A 6,000-nucleotide genomic window follows, 5' to 3' on the forward strand; every position below is an offset into this window, starting at 1 on the left:
AGTGGAAGTTTCTAAAATTTTAAGCTTCTAAAATATTTCTAGATATTTTTAAATTTCTACAATAGTTCTAAAAATGGGTCTAATTCAGTCAGGTGTGGTGGTGCACACCTTTAGTCTCAGCAATTGGGAGACAGAGGAAGGAGACAGATCAAGGCCAGCCTGGTCTACATAGTGACAAGCTGGAGCTACAGGGGGACCCTGTCTCAAAAAACCAAAAAAAAGGGGGGGGTCTATTTCATACTAACTGGCTGCAAACCACCCCATGGTGGAGATCTATTAACTGAGTCAACCATTCATTCTGTTTCTGTGGTTTGGGGGTCACAACCCACCACTGAACACAATACATTTTTCTCATTATTCAGAATAACTGTATATGGCAAGAAGGTGTACATACTTGAATACTGAAAGATAGTGTATGACTGCTTTTCAAAAAGGCTCTACTAGGGCTGGAGAGATGGCTCAGCAGTTAAGAGCACTGGCTTCTCTTACAGAAGACCTGGGTTGGAGTCCAGCACTCATATGGCAGCTAACAACTATCTGTAACTCCAGTTTCAAGGGAACAGACATTCTGTTCTGGCCTCCAGAGACACTGCAGGACATGGGGGCACTTAAACACATGTAGGGAAAACACTCATGCATATAAAATAAAAATAAACAAAACAATATTTTTTAAACGGCTCTACCAAATTTATATTCCCCCTAGCACTGAATGAACCTGGCAGCAATAGAGATTAAGGACCATTGTCATGGTTGCCGGTCAGGCGAATACTATACTCATTACTATTTTAATCTGCATTTCTTGCCTATAATTAAACTTATTTATTCATACATTTTTGAGGAATCTGGGTGTTTTTCCCATGAATTTCTCATCCATATCCTTTAACTTTAGTTTTTAATTATGTGCTAGCTCCCTTCTTGGTCAATCTGCAATAGTGCTTTGTTACTTCTCCATCTCATTCTTCCTTTCGGAACTACTTTCCCAAACATCTCTGTATTGTTTGCTTTGGGTAATTTTAAAAATCTTTATATAGACAAATACATAGGTCTTTTGTTTTTGAGACAAGGTCCCACTACATTGCTAAACTCAAACTCTTGGGGTGGGGGGGTGTTACATTTTCCTGCTTCAGCCTCCCAAGGCTAAAGTCTCAAAATATAGGTATGCACTCTTATGCCTAGCTAGGTATTTCTTTGTAGCACATAAGTTTCCAAGCCTGATTAAGAGCCTCTTCTACACTAAAATTAGAAATTAAAAATGATACATTTATAGCTCATGTAAACATAATTTAATTGTCCTTACAGTAATAACTTTAAAATATATACTGAACTTTCTTCAATTTGCTAACATTAAAATGAAGAATTTAACAAGTATACAATGCTTACAGCTTACAAGACTCAACAGGAAGACAGAAAACTGACATTTATATAGTGTACATCAAGAACCACACTAAAATTCTGAACATGTTTATCTGAATCATCCTTATAAAGCCGTATAAAGTATCTTTTTCATTTTTTTCAGTTATTATCACTACTACCAACATTCCACATACAAGTTGTACCCTTAAAAGAGACAAATCTAAAATTTAAAACCAGCTTTCTACATCTGGCTCTGGTCCTGTGCCATATTCATTACAGCCCCAAAACCCTTGATCTTGATTTAATTTGATTAATGTCTCACAGAAGAAATTCCAGGAATTTTAAGTGGATTCCACTTAAAATTGTCTCAATGATTCAGACCACTGAAGACATTTACTAGCTACCAATTTAGACAAGTTTTTTTTATATATATAAGAATCTTAAAAGCAAACAAAGCAATTTTACTTCAATTCCAAGCTATAAATAGATCCAAAGACTACTTAAAACAGACTCAAACTGGAATTCCATATAAAATTTTATTAGACCAACCTATTACTAAAGAATAGTATATTTACAGACACCATTCTACAAATTGGGGGAAGGAACAGGAAGTAGAATGTCTGATAAATTAAGCAAATAAACTCCTTTTCTTTTGCAGGATTTTAAAAAATTATTTATTTAATGACCACATACTTAGAAGAACCATTTCATTACATCAGTATTGACATATTCAATAACAATTTTCTGAAGTAGGCTGCAACTCTTTCAAAATTGGCGGTAAATTTTTAGGTTTACAGTTGAATTATTACTGATATATAATATTGTACTCAGTATAAACCCATTAAGACATAAAATTAAATGAGGTTTTAAACTTTTAAAAAGATCTTCATTTCATTATTAAAATACATGTCTTCATAAAGAAATATTCATTTTTAATGCAAATGACATTAAGATGTTTGCACATGCAGTTACTCTCTGAGCACCTTGACATCTGAGCATGGATATAAAGTCATCAGGTAGATTTCAATGGTAATGTTTTTCACATGTACTAATTAATTACTAAGGACCAAATTTTATGTTTTGAAGAATTATCATTTTTTTTAATTTATTTAATTTATTTATTTTTATACCCACTTCCCTGATAGCACCCTCCCATAGCCTCCCTCCCCCACTAGAGCCCTTATACTCTGATATCCCTGCGAGTGGCTGCAAGTTTCTAGGTTCACAGTGGAATTAATACAGGTACACAATACTGACCTCAGTATAAGCCCTGTAAGACATAAAATTGAATGAGTTTTTAACCTTTAAAAAAGATCTCCAGCCGGGTGTGGTGGCCCACGCCTTTAATCGCAGCACTGGGGAGTCAGAGGCAGGCGGATCTCTGTGAGTTCAAGGCCAGCCTGGTCTACACAGTGAGTTCCAGGACAGCTGGGGCTACAGGGAGACCCTGTCTCAAAAAGACAAAAAATAAAATAAAAAAATAAAACAAAAAAATCTTCATTTCACTTTAGGACATATTGTTCCTTGCAGAAAGACTCATTGTTTTTGATACTAACACTGAGATGTTGGCACATGCATCTCTAGTATGTATGTATCTGATTATTACTAGTCATAATCAGTTGCATTTGGATCCTTGGCGCCTGTGTATGTCTATAAAATCATTGGGTAGATTTCAACTGTAATGTTTATCACCTCTGCTAATTAACATGACATAAATTTCCATGCTTCCTCCCTCCTCAAATATAATATTTTTTAAAATTTATTGATTTGTGTGTGTTTATATCAAAATGAACATCTCAAACTATCTTATTCGACTATACACCCACTTGCCAGATGGCACCCTCCCAATCCTCCCTCCAACTAGAGCCCTTATATTCTGAAATTCCTGCTACTGTCTTCTGTGTTGTCGGCACCCCCAGCCATTCCCCACCACTTGCCCTTCTGGTGAATCTGGTCAGCCTGTCTAGAGGTCTTTGTTTTCGGAGGGTCAGCTGTTCATCATATAGCAACAATCAGTAGTCAATGTTCCTTTAAATAAGATTGGGATCTCCTGTTCATTTTCCCAGTTCTATGCTGGGTTACTATCTGGGAGTCCCGTGGGCCACCCTGGCCAACAACTCAAAAGAATGTATCTCCTGTCTGGCACTGTTGCCTGTTATGTAGCATTTAGCTATGCATATGGACTCTGAAGAAATTATATTGGCCCCTTTAATCACTGATAAGTTATACTTTCCTTTTGGGTGTTGAAGGCCATACAGTTGGCCCAGATAAACCAATTTATTTTTACTCTTAAGGTCGTTTGAGGATCAGTTCCTCAGGGATCACATAGGCTTGGGAGGAGCCCCTGGCTCCTTTCTTCTACCAGTTCCGTCTATGTGAAGATAAGTCAAAGATCATATTGGACCATGGTTGCCTTTGCTTGGAAGCATGGAAGAAATGATTCCTCTGTGTTGATCCTCCTCTTTGTAGACTGGACACTGGCTCAAGTCCAACTGGTAGTCTATTTGGCCTCCTTGATCAAGAGGACAGGTGACCCACAATTACAGGACATTTTGAGAAATGCTCATAGTCCCCTGGAACTAGTTGACCTAAGAGGGAAAGGAGCAAAAACTGTCCTTTATGTCCCTCTGACCAAATTATTATAGGCCTCAAAGTATGTCTGTTAAACATCCAAGGTTAGTTCCGCCAGTCTGGTACTTTTAATTGCTGTGTGTCATGTAGAAAAAATCTTGGGCAAAGACCAGTTGTGCTCAGATAAACCTTACCTAGACTTATATTTCTTGATCTGCTATGTATAATTTGCCACTGGGTTGTAGTTCACAATGGTTTTCAAAACTTGCTAGGCATTATTTATCTCTCGCATTATCTCACCCCATAATGGTTTTCCCATTTAAGGTGTCCCAATTCCCCGCTTTCTCCCTTAATAATACCCTTCTATGGTCCTACCTCTCTTGAGCTCCTTCTTTCCCTTTATCTCCTAGGTTCCTTATATACCCTTACCTCCCTGCTCCCTTAAACTAACCCAATTTTTATCCATATCTCCCTTATTGAGGCCTGTTTCCTACTGTTCTGTTTCAGGTTCTTTCTTTTCCTTTACCTCCCTGTTTGCTTTCCATTATCCTGGTTCCTGTAGTTATGTCTGGTTACATACTCATTTATCAGAGTCTGTTTCTAGGATTCACACATGAGGGAGAACATATGTTGATTTTTTTTCTGAGTCTGTTACTTCACTTGGTAAAAGTTTCCAGTTCCATCCATTTACCTGCAAATTTCATGATTCCATCTTTCTTTACTGCTGAGTAAAACTCCATCATATAAATGAACTCCATTTTCATTATTCACTCGTCAATTAAGGGACACTTAGGTTGCGTCCATCTGTTAGCTATTGTGAAAAGAGCAGCAACAAACATGGATGTACAAGTGTCTCTGCAATAGGATGAGTTCTTTGGGTATATGCCAATGAATGGTATAACTGGGTCAAATGGTAGGTTCATTTGTAGTTTTTAAAGAGTTCTCCACACTGCTTTCCATAGTGGTTGAACCAGTTTGCAGCCCTAACAGCAGTGGATGAGTGTTCCCCTTTCCCCACATCCTCTCCAAGATTTGGTATCATTTGTTTTCTTGATCTAAGCCAGTCTGACTGGGGTAAGGTGGAATCTTAAAGTGCTTTTAATTTCCATTTCCCTAATTATTACTGATGCTGAACATCTTTTAAGATGTTTCATAGCCATCTTTACTTCTTCTTTTGAAAACTTTCTGTTCAGCTCCTTAGCCCATCTTTGAATTGGGTTGCTTCTTGTCTTGGTTCTCTGTTCTTTGAGTTCGTTATATATTCTGGATATTAAACCTCTGGTGAAGATTTTCTCCCATTCTGTGGGTTTTCTGTTCGCATCCCTGGTTGTCTCCTTTGATGTACAGAATCTTTTTAATGAGGTCCCATTTGTTAATTATTGCCCTTGTTTCCTGAGCAATTGATGTCCGGTTTAGAAAATCCTTTCCTACACCTATATCTTGTAGGTTTTTCCCAATGTTTTCTTCTAATGTTTCAGAGGGTTAGGTTTTACATTGAGGTCTTTGATCCATTCGGAATTGAGTTTTGAGCAGGGTGAAAGACAGAGGTTTAGTTTCATTCTTCTAAAACGGAGATCCAGTTTTGCCAGCACCATTTGCTGAACATGCTGTTTTCCCTCCAGTGAATATTCTTGGCCCCTTTGTCAAATATCAGGTGGCTGAAATTGCATTTACTCATATTTGTGTCTTCAATTTTGTTCCATTGATGGATGGATTTTTGTGCCAGTACCATGTTGTTTTTATGACTATAACTCTGTAATACAGCTTACAATCTGGTATAGTAATCCAATTGGTCTCAGTGCTCAGGGCTGCTTCGGCTCTCCGAGGTCTTCTGTGCTTCCATATGAATCTTAGGATGGTTTTCTCCAATTCTGTGAAAAATATCATGGGGATTTTGATTGGCATTGCATTGAATCTATAAATGACTTTTGGTAGGATGGTCATTTTCACAATATTAGTTCTTCCAGTCCATGATCACAGGAGGTCCTTCCATTTTCTGATGTCTTCCTCAATCTCTTTCTTTAAAGATTTAAAATTTTCATTTTAGAGCCCTTTAATGTCTTTGGCTAGGTTTAT

General features: G+C 37.4%; 1 protein-coding gene across 1 annotated transcript in view; it reads right to left on the reverse strand.

Moving 5' to 3' along the window:
* The window catches only part of Znf451 (zinc finger protein 451), a 73,796-nt gene that overhangs the window by 26,639 nt on the left and 41,157 nt on the right, over positions 1-6,000 (reverse strand). The window lies entirely within an intron of this gene.

The sequence above is a fragment of the Nannospalax galili genome, unplaced genomic scaffold (assembly GCF_000622305.1).
Source record: "Nannospalax galili isolate Female #2095 unplaced genomic scaffold, S.galili_v1.0 scaffold582, whole genome shotgun sequence".
NCBI classification, from domain to species: Eukaryota; Metazoa; Chordata; class Mammalia; order Rodentia; family Spalacidae; genus Nannospalax; species Nannospalax galili.